Raw genomic sequence first — 13,636 nt, forward strand, 5'->3', positions numbered from 1 at the left:
GGTTTTAGGAGCTGCTCTGATCGTAGCAGCTCAGCAGCTTAACAGCACAGATCCGTGTCACTTTCCCGAACACTAATATTTGGGAATGTGTGGGTGTCAGAGTAAGTTTAATACTTTCAGACATGGTTTAATTTTAATTCATTTTACTGGCACGATATCCAGGTCAGAATGACATTTTAACACGTATTTTGTGAACGTCTTTCTGAGTTTGTTCAGTCGTGAATCCCAATTGAAAATGCATTAACATCTGGGAACTTTGTCAATATTTTGCCCGGTGAGGAGGCGTCATGTCGCTGTCCATGAAGGGACGTTCTCATTTAGTAGGAAGCATTGGGAAATCAGACTCTAGTACTTATATAATAACCTCTTTGGTTGTAGTTTTTTTTGTTGTTGTTGTTGTTGTTCTCAGTTCTGGCGAAAAAAAATTATTTGGCTCCACGGTAATTTTCATCTTGCTTAAAGTTTTCTGTCAGTTCCAGGTCTTTTTTGAGCTGTGGGTCATTCCAAACCAAGTCACCCAATCTTCATGCAATTCAGGATACATGTTGGTTATCATGTATTCCCCCTCCTCCCAAAACACACACACACACACACACACTCACATAATGCCTGCTCATTTTTGTGCACGGGTCACACACACAGTGAATGAATGGGAATGCCGATAAATGTTGTGAATTATCCATCCATTTTCTATACCAGCTTATCTATATTATAATATCCAAGTGGCCTCTGTGTGCGTGTCTGCATGCGTGCGTATGGCTTTCATCATGGACTTCCTGGGGAGAGCTGACATTTGCCATTTGGTGTGCTCACGTATTTTAGGACAAGAATGAATGCTGTGGAAATGGTAAATTGATAGGGCTATTTTTGGAGAAATTAGTGATATTACTAAACAGTAAACAATGGACACTGTGCTGCAGTGCACCATGGGAGTTTGGGGTTTTAAATGTCATTGTGGTAAATGTTTGTTTAACAGTGTCGTTAGTGTTACTAATTTATTGTGTTTTTGTAGCTGAGTTGGTTTAGTCAGTTTAGTTGAATGTCATGTTGCCATTACCATGAGTGGGAAGTGTAGTGCTTTTGATGTCTTCTGCCACTCTGTTTGGTGTGTCAACATAAAAGCACCAGCTTAGGTCAGGATGCAGAAAAGATAAAAAACTCTGGCTCAGTTTTCCTTTTTCCATGCAGCTCACAGCAATATATTAAAAGCGAAGTAGTACCTGTATACATATATGCGTGTATGTATATAACTTCGATTACAGACAAATTAGGGAAAGCTAACATTTGCCATCTGGTATGCTTAGTATTTTGGGTCATGAATGAATGCCGCAAAAAGTGGAATATTGATAGAACTAAAATAAATTTAGAAACTACGGATATTAGCAAACGACACTGAACAATGGATGTTGATAATTACATTCTGGACTTGCGCCATTCCAGCAGGGGGGTGGTAAATGATCTTTATATTAATTCGAAGTGGCGTCTGTGTATTTGTGTGTGCGTGATTTTATTTTGTATGGTCAAATAGGTATGGGAGCGGTCCAATCCCAGATTGGTATCAGGTTCCGATACCGACGTAATTCACGTATCGAAAATACCAATCCAACCTGCAACATTTTCTGATACCGGAGAAGAACCACTGTGAATCCAATGATCTGCTGTTGTTTGCTCTCTGCTTGTTTTCTGCCGAGCGGGAGGAGGGAAGGTTTTCTGGTGCCGGGCTGTTTGAGAGAGCTCTCTTCCACAGTGTTCTAGCTGTGGTTAGCGGCAAATTTCTGCCCAGCTCTTGGGTTCATCTTGTCTGTTCGTCGAGCACAGATTTTCTGAAAATGTAACTAAATATGTGCTAACAACTTAGCCGCTTCACTGTCCCGAGGCTGTCAAACGCTATGAAACGCCAGCTCAGCGTGCAGCCGAGGAGGAGAAGCTGGAGTTGGTGACTGTCAGCAGAGCGAAGATGATGTGATGGATTGTAGATCAGATCTATAAGGTACAGCAGTGTGCTGCCACAGACACACTGATAGGTCAGGAGACAGATCTCATATCCATCCTGAACCTAACGGGGAGCCAGTGGAGGTTTTTGAGGATGGGTGTGATGTGCGTAGACTTCCGCACCCCCATCAGGATCCTAGCAGTGCAGTTCTGAATATACTGCAGTCTCTGCAGGCTCCTGCCAGGTATCCCGATGAGGAGTGTGTTGCAATAGTCCAGCCTGGAGGAGACAAAAGCATGGAGCAATTTCTCAGCATCAGGTAGGGAAAGGGAGGGATGGAGCTTGGCAATGATCCGGAGATGAAAGAATGCAGTTTTGCAGAGGTGCTGGATGTGGATGTCAAATGACAGGTGGGGATCAAACTGTACCCCAAGGTTATTGACAGAGGAATTTAGGGGAATGTTGTGGCCGGCAAATGAAAAAACAGTTCTGTTTCCAAGATTTACAAAGTTTTACAGTTTGTGTCGACATAATTATTGTTGGGAAAGTGTAGGAACACGGACCCACAACAGGGGGCGCAAATGAACGGACAATGGAGTAAGTCAAAATAACAACGCTTTACTGTTGTGAATGTGCACAACGAATACAACCAATTACAGAATTGGACAGAAGTCAATACACAAAGGTGTCGTGTGGGCAGGCTCGAAGATAGGAGACGCCTCTCCAAGGTAAGACCGGAACCACACGGCTTCCTCCGCCACAGGTCCCCGGGTATACTGGAGCCGCCAAGTCCCGAACTCCCAGGTGGCCACTGCCTCCGCGTGTCGGACCTGGTACTGCTGGCGAGGGAAAAAGAACAGTTAGATGGGGGCGCGTTTGCACCCAGAACTCCGAACGGCAGGAAAGGTACCTCCACCTCTCGTTGGAACAGTAACCAATAACTAGCTCAGTCAATACTGTGTACTCAGTAGGCTTTGATATGTTACCTCTCTGGTAGAAACGATATCTCGGCAATGAGGTGGAGATGCCGTCCTGCTGATATACCCCACGGATGATTGCCGTCAGCTGTCTCAGGTGATGGGTGACAGCTTTCACCGAGGCTGCTCCCGTGAGGCGGCGGCGCCCTCTGGTGCCTGGAGCCCGCACTCCAGGCAGGGCGCCCTCTGGTGGTGGCGGGCCAGCAGTACCTCCTCTTCAGCGGCCCACACAACAGGACCCCCCCCTCAACGGGCGCCTCCTGGCGCCCGACCGGGCTTGTCCGGGTGGCGACGGTAGAAGTCGGCCAGGAGGGCCGGGTCCAGGATGAAGCTCCTCTTCACCCAGGAGCGTTCTTCAGGGCCGTACCCCTCCCAGTCCACCAGATATTGAAAGCCCCGGCCCATCCGTCGGACGTCCAACAACCGGCGCACTGTCCAAGCCGGCTCGCCATCGATGATCCGGGCAGGAGGTGGCGCCGGACCGGGTGTACAGAGGGGCGAGGTGTGATGGGGCTTGATTTTTGACACATGGAATACTGGATGGATCCGCAGTGAGGCTGGAAGCTGAAGCCTCACTGCGGCGGGATTGATGACCTTGAGAATTTTAAACGGACCTATGTACCTGTCTTGGAGTTTTGGGGAGGCCACTTGCAGTGGAATGTCCTTGGTGGACAACCACACTTCCTGCCCGGGGCGATACGTAGGGGCCGGGGTCCGCCGCCGGTCTGCATGGGTCTTCGCCCTCATCCGGGCCTTCAGCAAAGCAGAACGGGCGGCACGCCACACCCGACGGCACTTCCGCAGGTGGGCCTGGACCGAGGGCACACCGACCTCTCCCTCAACCACCGGGAACAACGGGGGCTGATACCCCAAACACACCTCAAAGGGGGAGAGGCCGGTGGCTGATGACACTTGACTGTTGTGGGCGTACTCGATCCAGGCCAGATGAGTACTCCAGGCCGCCGGGTGCGCGGCTGTCACACAACGCAGTGTTTGCTCCATTTCTTGATTGGCCCGCTCTGCTTGCCCGTTGGTCTGGGGGTGATACCCGGACGAGAGACTGACCGTGGCCCCCAGTTCCCGGCAAAAGCTCCTCCAGACATGCGAGGAGAACTGGGGACCGCGATCGGAGACGATGTCTGATGGTATCCCATGCAGGCGGACGACGTGGTGGACCAGGAGGTCCGCTGTCTCCTGGGCCGTTGGGAGTTTCGGGAGGGCCACGAAGTGGGCCGCCTTGGAGAATCGGTCCACTATCGTGAGGATCATGGTGTTTCCCTGGGACGGCGGGAGGCCCGTGACAAAATCCAGGCCGATGTGGGACCAGGGGCGATGAGGCACGGGCAGCGGCTGTAGCAGTCCCGGAGCCTTGCGATGGTCGGCCTTGCCCCTGGCACAGGTGGTGCAGGCCTGGATATAATCCCGGACGTCGGCCTCCAGGGACGCCCACCAGAAGCGCTGCCGGACAACTGCCACGGTTCTTCGCACCCCTGGGTGACAGGAGAGCTTGGAGCCGTGACAGAAGTCCAGGACTGCAGCCCTTGCCTCTGGTGGGACGTAAAGTCTGTTCTTTGGTCCAGCCCCGGGGTCCGGGCTTCGTGCCAGGGCCTCCCGGACGGTTCTCTCCACGTCCCAGGTGAGGGTGGCCACGATAGTGGACTCCGGGATGATGGGTTCCGGTGGATCCGACAACTCCGCCTTGACCTCGTCTTCGTGTACCCGGGACAAGGCATCCGACTTCTGGTTCTTGGTCCCGGGCCGGTAGGTGATGCGGAAGTCAAAACGGCCGAAGAACAGTGACCAGCGGGCTTGCCTGGGATTCAGCCGCTTGGCGGTCCTGATATATTCCAGGTTCCGGTGGTCAGTGAAAACCGTGAATGGCATGGACGTTCCCTCCAACAGGTGTCTCCACTCTTCAAGAGCCTCTTTCACCGCAAGGAGTTCTCGGTTGCCGACGTCATAGTTCCGTTCAGCCGGGGTCAACCTGCGGGAAAAATAGGCACACGGATGAAGGACCTTATCGGTCTTCCCACTCTGGGACAGCACAGCTCCTATCCCTGAGTCCGAGGCGTCCACTTCAACCACTAACTGGCGACTAGGATCGGGCTGCACCAGAACGGGTGCAGACGAGAAGCGCCGTTTCAACTCCTTGAACGCGGCATCGCAATGATCCGACCAGGTGAAGGGGACTTTTGGTGAGGTCAGGGCTGTCAGGGGGCTAACAACCTGGCTGTAGCCCTTAATGAACCTTCTGTAGAAATTTGCAAAGCCGAGGAACTGTTGCAGCTTCCTACGGCTTGTGGGTTGGGGCCAGTCTCTCACCGCTGCAACCTTGGCCGGATCAGGAGCGACGGAGTTGGGGGAGATGATGAACCCCAGGAAGGACAAAGAGGTGCGGTGAAACTCACACTTCTCGCCCTTAACAAACAGCCGGTTCTCCAATAACCGCTGCAGGACCTGACGTACATGTCGGACATGAGTCTCAGGATCCGGAGAAAAGATGAGTATGTCGTCTAGATATACGAAGACGAATCGGTGCAGGAAGTCCCGCAAGACATCATTAACCAATGCTTGGAACGTCGCGGGAGCATTTGTAAGACCGAACGGCATGACCAGGTACTCAAAATGACCCAACGGGGTGTTAAATGCCGTCTTCCACTCGTCTCCCTTCCGGATCCGAACCAGGTGATACGCATTCCTAAGATCAAGCTTGGTGAATATCTTGGCTCCATGCAGGGGCGTGAACACCGAATCCAACAAGGGTAAGGGGTATCGGTTACGAACCGTGATTTCGTTCAGCCCCCTGTAATCAATGCATGGACGTAATCCGCCATCCTTTTTCCCCACAAAAAAGAAACCCGCACCCATCGGGGAGGTGGAATTCCGGATCAACCCGGCAGCCAAAGAGTCCCGGATGTAGGTCTCCATTGATTCGCGTTCAGGTCGTGAGAGGTTGTACAGCCTGCTGGACGGGAACTCAACGCCTGGAACCAAATCAATGGCACAATCATACGGGCGGTGCGGGGGAAGGGTGAGTGCCAGATCCTTGCTGAACACCTCCGCAAGGTCATGGTACTGCACCGGCACCGTCCCTAGATTGGGCGGGGCTCTGACCTCCTCCCTGGCCTGGGAACCGGGAGGAACCGAGGAACCTAAACATACCCGATGGCAGGTCTCGCTCCACTGGACCACTACCCCGGACGGCCAATCAATCCGGGGATTGTGTTTCAACATCCAGGGAAAACCTAAAATCACACGGGAGGTGGCCGGAGTTACAAAAAACTCGATCTCCTCCCGGTGATTCCCCGACACCACCAGAGTTACTGGTGGTGTCTTGTGAGTGATTGGAGAGAGTAGGGAGCCATCTAGTGCCCGTACCTGCACAGGCGAGGTAAGTGCCACCAGAGGGAACCCTATCTCCCTGGCCCATTTCCTATCAAGCAAATTCCCTTCTGAGCCCGTGTCCACCAGTGCTGGGGCCTTCAGGGTTAAATCCTCATAAAGGATTGTAACTGGGAGTCGTGTGGCGATGTGGGTGTGTCCCACGTGCACGTCTCGGCCCCCCCCTAGCCCAGTGTCTAGGGGCGGGCGTTGGTGTTTAACCGCTCGGGGCAGTCTCGTACCTGATGCTCAATCGAGCCACAAACAAAACACGCTCCGCGGGCCAGCCTCCTCTGTGTGGCCGGTGCCCTAAATGTTGCCCTACTCGTGTCCATAGCTTCGTCAGCAGGGGGAGCTGTGATCGCACGGAGCGCAGGGGCCATGGAGCGTGGGGAGGGCGGAACGCGGTTGGAACCGGAAGGGAGAGGGACGACGTGTGCCTGGCCACGCCCTTCGTCTCGTTCCCGACGGCGCTCATTTAACCGATTGTCTAATCGTATGACAAGATCGATAAGCCCATCCAAATCCCGCGGTTCGTCCTTAGCCACCAGGTGCTCCTTGAGGACCAATGACAGTCCGTTTACGAAGGCGGCGCGGAGGGCAGTGTTATTCCAGCCGGACCTCGCAGCCGCGATGCGGAAGTCGACTGCATAGGCAGCTGCGCTCCGGCGCCCCTGTCTCATTGACAGCAGCACGGCTGAAGCGGTCTCTCCTCTATTAGGGTGATCGAACACTGTTCTGAGCTCCCTCACAAACCCATCATATGTCAGAAGGAGCCGTGAACTTTGCTCCCAGAGCGCTGTAGCCCAAGCGCGTGCCTCACCACGAAGCAGATTTATCACATAAGCTACTTTGCTAGCGTCGGTCGCGTACATGACGGGACGCTGTGCGAAGACGAGCGAACACTGCATAAGGAAATCCGCGCACGTCTCCACACAGCCTCCGTACGGCTCCGGGGGGCTTATGTATGCTTCAGGGGATGGTGGGGGGGGTCGTTGGACAACCAGTGGAACGTCGCTGTCACGCACAGGGTCTACGGGAGGGAGAGCCGCAGCGGCGCCCGGAGGGCGCGCTTCCACCTGCGCGGCGAGAGCCTCCACCCTGCGGTTCAGGAGGACGTTCTGCTCGGTCATCAAATCCAACCGAGTCGTGAAAGCGGTGAGGATCCGCTGCAACTCACCGATTACCCCTCCTGCGGACGCCTGTGCGCCTTGTTCTTCCATTGGCCGTTCAACAGCCGGTTGACGCCCCTCGGGATCCATGACGCTGGCCGAGATATCCTGTTGGGAAAGTGTAGGAACACGGACCCACAACAGGGGGCGCAAATGAACGGACAATGGAGTAAGTCAAAATAACAACGCTTTACTGTTGTGAATGTGCACAACGAATACAACCAATTACAGAATTGGACAGAAGTCAATACACAAAGGTGTCGTGTGGGCAGGCTCGAAGATAGGAGACGCCTCTCCAAGGTAAGACCGGAACCACACGGCTTCCTCCGCCACAGGTCCCCGGGTATACTGGAGCCGCCAAGTCCCGAACTCCCAGGTGGCCACTGCCTCCGCGTGTCGGACCTGGTACTGCTGGCGAGGGAAAAAGAACAGTTAGATGGGGGCGCGTTTGCACCCAGAACTCCGAACGGCAGGAAAGGTACCTCCACCTCTCGTTGGAACAGTAACCAATAACTAGCTCAGTCAATACTGTGTACTCAGTAGGCTTTGATATGTTACCTCTCTGGTAGAAACGATATCTCGGCAATGAGGTGGAGATGCCGTCCTGCTGATATACCCCACGGATGATTGCCATCAGCTGTCTCAGGTGATGGGTGACAGCTGTCACCGAGGCTGCTCCCGTGAGGCGGCGGCGCCCTCTGGTGCCTGGAGCCCGCACTCCAGGCAGGGCGCCCTCTGGTGGTGGCGGGCCAGCAGTACCTCCTCTTCAGCGGCCCACACAACAAATTATATTGTGTTAACAGTTGAGTTTTCATGAAAAATCATAAACACAGGTCTTTTTTTTTGTTGTTTCTCTGACTGTTTGTATAATATTTCACCTGTTCTCTTTTTGTACAGTTGAAGCATTTCTTAAAACTACAGTCAATCAACAATTTCAAACATTTTCATTCTCTGTGGCCCAAAATGAGTAAAGTTTGATGATCTTTATTTCAGAAGCATTTTGGCTGTAGACCAGTGAAATCAGGCCTTGTGTGGTTACTCTGAGTTCAATATAAATTTACTCTTCATTTAAACCCAGATTATCATCATTTTAACTGATGTGTTTGATTTTAATTCAATTTTGCTTTTCTTTCGAATTAAGTGCTTTACTCCAAATTCTGGCCTCACAGTTTCTTTTAAAGAAAACTTACATTTTTCACACAACATATGTCCTTCTAAACATCTGTTAACTGTTATCAGTAATACACAACATGATTATCTTCTGGCATTTGCATATCATCATAGCAGGTTTGTTATGAGCACGTTATTGGTCTTTGGTAAAAAAATTACACAACAAAGTGATCCTCTAACCTTCTTGCTGTGAGGCGTCAGTGCTAACCACTAATCCACTGCGTCGCCCACTGTTCTAAATCATATCAATTTGTTTCTTTTCAGACATGCAGCAGTTGTTGCTGATTAAAGAAGAAATTCTCCCTGAACAGCAGGAGGGGAATCTGAGTGTTGACCAGGAGGACATTAAAGAGGAACAAGAGAATCTCTGCATCAGTCAGCAGGAGCAGCAGCTGGAGGAGGCCATCAGTAAGTTCACTTTCACTGCTGTCACTGTGAAGACCGAAAATGAGGAGGAACAAACCGAATGATTTACTGGGTTTCTCATTGCAACTGTACAAACATTGTTCCAGACTTCAGTGTGTGGAAACACCTTTAGATTTTATTTTTTCCAAATATATTTTTATGTCCATAAATTGTCTCTTCCACACCCCCTCACAGCTGTCTCAGCAGTTTTGGAGACCAGGTTCTAGAGTTTCAAACCACATTCTTGAGAGTTATCAGAGGATCATCAAAGTGATGAGAGTGCAGAGGCTGAGCCTGTAGCCAGCAGCTCATCTGTGCACAAACTTTATCAAACGCTGCTCCTCTTGTGGCCCCGCGGCCAGAACCACTCGAACATCTGACCAAGGTGACTGTGTCATAACACGTAGACGCTCCACCTTTGGCCAGATGGCCTTATCTGTCAAGGGTGGTCATTTTTAGAACACCATACCATCCACTGTTAGGGAATGTCCTACTTTTAGTACTTTAAAAAACACCTGAAGGGATGGTTGATGTCCACCCAAACCTGCCATCATAGTCAGTAGAACCTTGGACATTGTGTAAAGGGCTGGGAATGGGAATGTGATGCAGTCTGTGTTATAGCAACGTTGCTGAGTGTACTGCTGTTTATTATGATTTTATGTATTTTTTATGATTTTATTATGTGTTTTTTATTTTTTATTTTTTTTATTTTAGTAATTTGCCTGTACCACCTGGCAGGGGGGCTGACAATGAAAATCAGCCTATGGCTGCAATTGTGTACATTTATGTTCTTACTTTTTATTTCTTTTTAAAACAAAATGTTCATTAATGTACATTGTCCCTCTGATCAAATAAAATGAAAGTGAACACTGACAGAAGAAGCTGATGAAGAGTGTGCAAGAGACCAAGTGGAATGGAAGTAAGAGCAGGACCGTCGGCGGTGGGTACAAGTTGTTGTAACATGGTGAGGACAGGAAGAGAAATGGTGTTGGGGTTATTTTAAAGGAAGAGTATGTTAAAAGTGTGTTGGAGGTTAAGCGAGTGTCTGACAGGGTGATGAGTATGAAGTTGTAAATTGAAGGGGTGATGATGAATATCATCAGTGCATATGCCCCACAGGTAGGTTATGAGATGGAGAAAGATTTCTGGAGTGTGTTAGATGAGGTGGTGGAGAGTGTGCCCAAGCATGAAAGAGTGGTGATAGGAGCAGACTTCAGTGGGCATGTTGGTGAAGGGAACAGAGGTGATGAGGAAGTAATAGGTAGATATGGTATCAAGGATAGGAATGGGGAAGGACAGATGATAGTTGATTTTGCAAAAAGTATGGAAATGGCTGTGGTGAATTCCTACTTTAAGAAAAGGGAGGAGCACAGGGTAACATATAAGAGTGGAGGAAGGTGCACACAGGTGGACTACATTCTTTATAGGAGATGCAAGCTAAAAGAAATCAGAGACTGTAAGGTGGTGGCAGGAGAGAGTGTCGTTAGACAGCATAGGATGGTTGTTTGTAGGATGACTTTAGAGGTAAAGAAGAAGAAGAGAGTGAGAGCTCAACAAAGGATCAGATGGTGGAAGCTGAAGGAGGAAGACTGTTGTGCAAAATTTAGCGAGCAGGTGAGAGAAGCACTAGTTGGAGGGGAAGCAATTTTGGACAACTGGAAAAGTACTGTAGATATGGTGACGGAGACAGCTAGGACAGTACTGGGTATGACATCTGGACAGTGGAAGGAAGACAAGGAGACTTGCTGGTGGAATGAAGAGGTCCAGGAAAGCATAAGGAGAAAGAGGTTGGTGAAAACATTTTGGGATAGTCGGAGAGATGAAGAAAGTAGACAGGAGTACAAGGAGATGCCGTGTAAGGCGAAAAGAGAAGTGGCAAAAGCGAAGGAAAAGGCATATTGCGAGCTGTACAAGAAGTTGAATAGTAAGGAAGGAGAAAAGGACTTGTACCGATTGGCCAGACAAAGGGACAGAGCTGGAAAGGATGTGCAGCACGTTATGTTGGTAAAAGATGCACATGATAATGTGCTGACAAGTGAGGAGTGTGCTGAGAAGGTGGAGGGAATATTTTGAAGAGTCGATGAATGAAGAAAATGAGCGAAAGAAAAGGCTGGATGATGTGGTGAGAGTACTCTTGTAGCAGCTGATCTTGGGGTGACGCCTTTCTGGTGTATTCATTGATGCTCCTTGTCTCATCTTGGATCGTGTCTCTGACACTCACTAATCCTTGTCCTCCCTCCTTCAGCTGCTCATAGAGCCTCAGAGTGCTAGAATTTGAGTAGAAAGCTCTGTGCATTATGAGGAGTTTTCATGTCTTGACATCAGTGGTATCTATCTCCTCCTGTGGCCAAATTATTTTTCCATCTGGGTATCTGATGACTGGTAGAACATATGTATTAATGGCTTAGATCTTATTCCTACCATTGAACTGGCTTCTCAGCACCTGTCTGACCTTCTGGAAGTATTTGGCTGTGACTAACTTTGCATCTTCATCATGGTTCTGATTGGCTTGTGGGATTCCTCAGTACTTGTTGCTGTCCTTTATGTCCACTATCTCTCTCTTCACTCACTCACTCAAGAAGCCACACATCTGAGGACCCCACATTCATCACCAGAATGTAGGCTGTACCCCACTCCATGTGGACCACAACAAGAGACGCAGGCAGACCAGACTACAAGCTCAAACAGGGCCACACCACCAGAATACCGCTCTGAACATGTGGCTATAACAAACTTCATCACCTCACCTGGAATCCAACAAGCTTCTCTCCCATAAAACTTAACTTTACCTGCTCCTCAGCCAGCAATAGCACTCGCTTCGTGACATCTTTGAAATGCCTGTGTGAGAGACGCTCAGGGGCCTCAGACACCACCAGCAAGTCAGAAAGGGCAACCCCATGCTGCCCAAACAGTTTCCCATAACACCTGTGGATGACATTTATTCCCAGGACCCTGGGAATCTGCAGAGACACACCAGGAGAATCCTTCACCAAGATGCCACATGCTGGCAGCAGGTTAAGCCTCAGGTCCGTGGTGGAGAGGAGTGAGGCAGCGGATTGATGCTCTGCTGGACTTTACTGCTGCTTTGCTCTGAGGTTTATAGTCGTTGTGGATGTTTTGTCAACTTGATGATATGGCTGAGACTGGGTGACGCAAGGGCACCCCCTAGTGGCCAATTCATGAGATTGTGTTGTTTCATATGATGTGTTGATGTCTCATTTTATAGTTGACATTTTTTTCATGAAGAATATAAACTAGCACTAATAAATTACACTTGTACTGATAACCATTTCTACTGCCTCTTTCTGCAATGGACCTGTGCGCTTGGATTTGAGTCTAGAGTTCCCTGCGCTAAACTCCCTGGGTGTTGTCAGAAGTTCGACCTATCATTACCAACACTGTTGACTATTTGCACAGTTTCCCCAGTCCGCTTCACCACACACCAGAAACTTTTCCACCCTAAAGGTGAGGCCAAAAACAAAGAGGAAATCACTTCCACAGAAGCAAACTGCTGCTTGGTCCTGAAAAAGAAAAAAAAACACTAACAAAAATTAAACACTAACAACAATTCTACTTAAAAAAAAAACACACACCTTTCTCATCTCAATTTGCATCCCACTTCTGACACCAAAAATGTGCCAGAGCAGGTAATATTAAATGATTAAAACAGCCAAAACTCATGAGAGTAGTAACAAGTCGTACTTCTGACAACACCCTGGGAGTTTCACCCAGGGGATTCTCCAGTCAAATTCACTTCAACTCAAGACACACAGGTTCGTTCACAAATGAGAGATAGAAGTGGTTCTAAAATACAAAAGAATTTATTAACAACCTATTTAAAAATCTCTCATTTCCTAAAATATAATTTAAAGTGGATATGACACTTGACAACATAGTCTTATTACATGTAACAAAGGTTATATAATTCGGTCAACTTTGTTGTGTGGGCCGCCGAAGAGGAGGTACTGCTGGCCCACCACCACAAGATGGCGCCCTGCTTGAAGTGCGGGCTTCAAGCACGAGAGGGCGTCGGCGCGACCAGGAGTGACAGCTGTCACACATCATCCGTACCAGCTGTCACTCATCCACTACTCATCACCACCACCATAAAGGCCGGACTGCAACTCCACCTCCCCGCCGAGAAATCAGCTACCATTCAGGTAATTTTCTCTGCTGACTCAAAACATTAAGTAATAATCTGAACTTCTTTGCAGCCGTTTTCCTGTGGTGTGTCCTTATCTGTGGGATTGGCGTTTGGTGTGATCAGCGACGGCTTCGCCTCACACCCCAAACCAGATAAGTGGTTAAACAGGAGCTGCACGAGTGTGTGATTGGAGGTGGAGGTGCTCCCTCCTAACTAAACACTGACTGTGGGATTACTGAGTGTGCGAACTCACACTCATCAGGACTGTCTCTGTTCTCTGCCAGCAGTACCGGGTCTGACTGCAGAAGACAGCGGCCACCTGGGGCGCAGGGCTTGGCGGCCTTTACCGCTCGGTTGGACTTAGTTACCGAGCAGAGCAGTGTTCTCAATCGTAGGATGGAGGCTCTCACCGCCCAGGTGGAAGTGCATGCTCAGGGCGCTGCTGCAGCACCTC

At 49.8% G+C, this 13,636-nt stretch overlaps 1 protein-coding gene and 2 long non-coding RNA genes across 3 annotated transcripts in view; 2 read left to right on the top strand and 1 right to left on the bottom strand.

Annotated features, from left to right (window-relative positions):
- Positions 1–13,636, bottom strand: part of LOC117531541 (bromodomain-containing protein DDB_G0280777-like) — a 483,227-nt gene that overhangs the window by 248,255 nt on the left and 221,336 nt on the right. The gene's annotated exons all lie outside the window — the stretch shown is intronic.
- The window catches only part of LOC117530243, a 130,098-nt gene that overhangs the window by 64,705 nt on the left and 51,757 nt on the right, over positions 1–13,636 (top strand). The gene's annotated exons all lie outside the window — the stretch shown is intronic.
- LOC117530248 overlaps positions 1–13,636 on the top strand; it is a 33,423-nt gene that overhangs the window by 13,699 nt on the left and 6,088 nt on the right. Inside the window, exon 2 of the long non-coding RNA XR_004566256.1 lies at positions 8,898–9,041. This is a non-coding gene — a long non-coding RNA (uncharacterized LOC117530248). The remainder of the gene's footprint in view (positions 1–8,897; positions 9,042–13,636) is intronic.

This window comes from Thalassophryne amazonica, chromosome 18 (assembly GCF_902500255.1).
Source record: "Thalassophryne amazonica chromosome 18, fThaAma1.1, whole genome shotgun sequence".
In the NCBI taxonomy this organism is placed as follows: Eukaryota; Metazoa; Chordata; class Actinopteri; order Batrachoidiformes; family Batrachoididae; genus Thalassophryne; species Thalassophryne amazonica.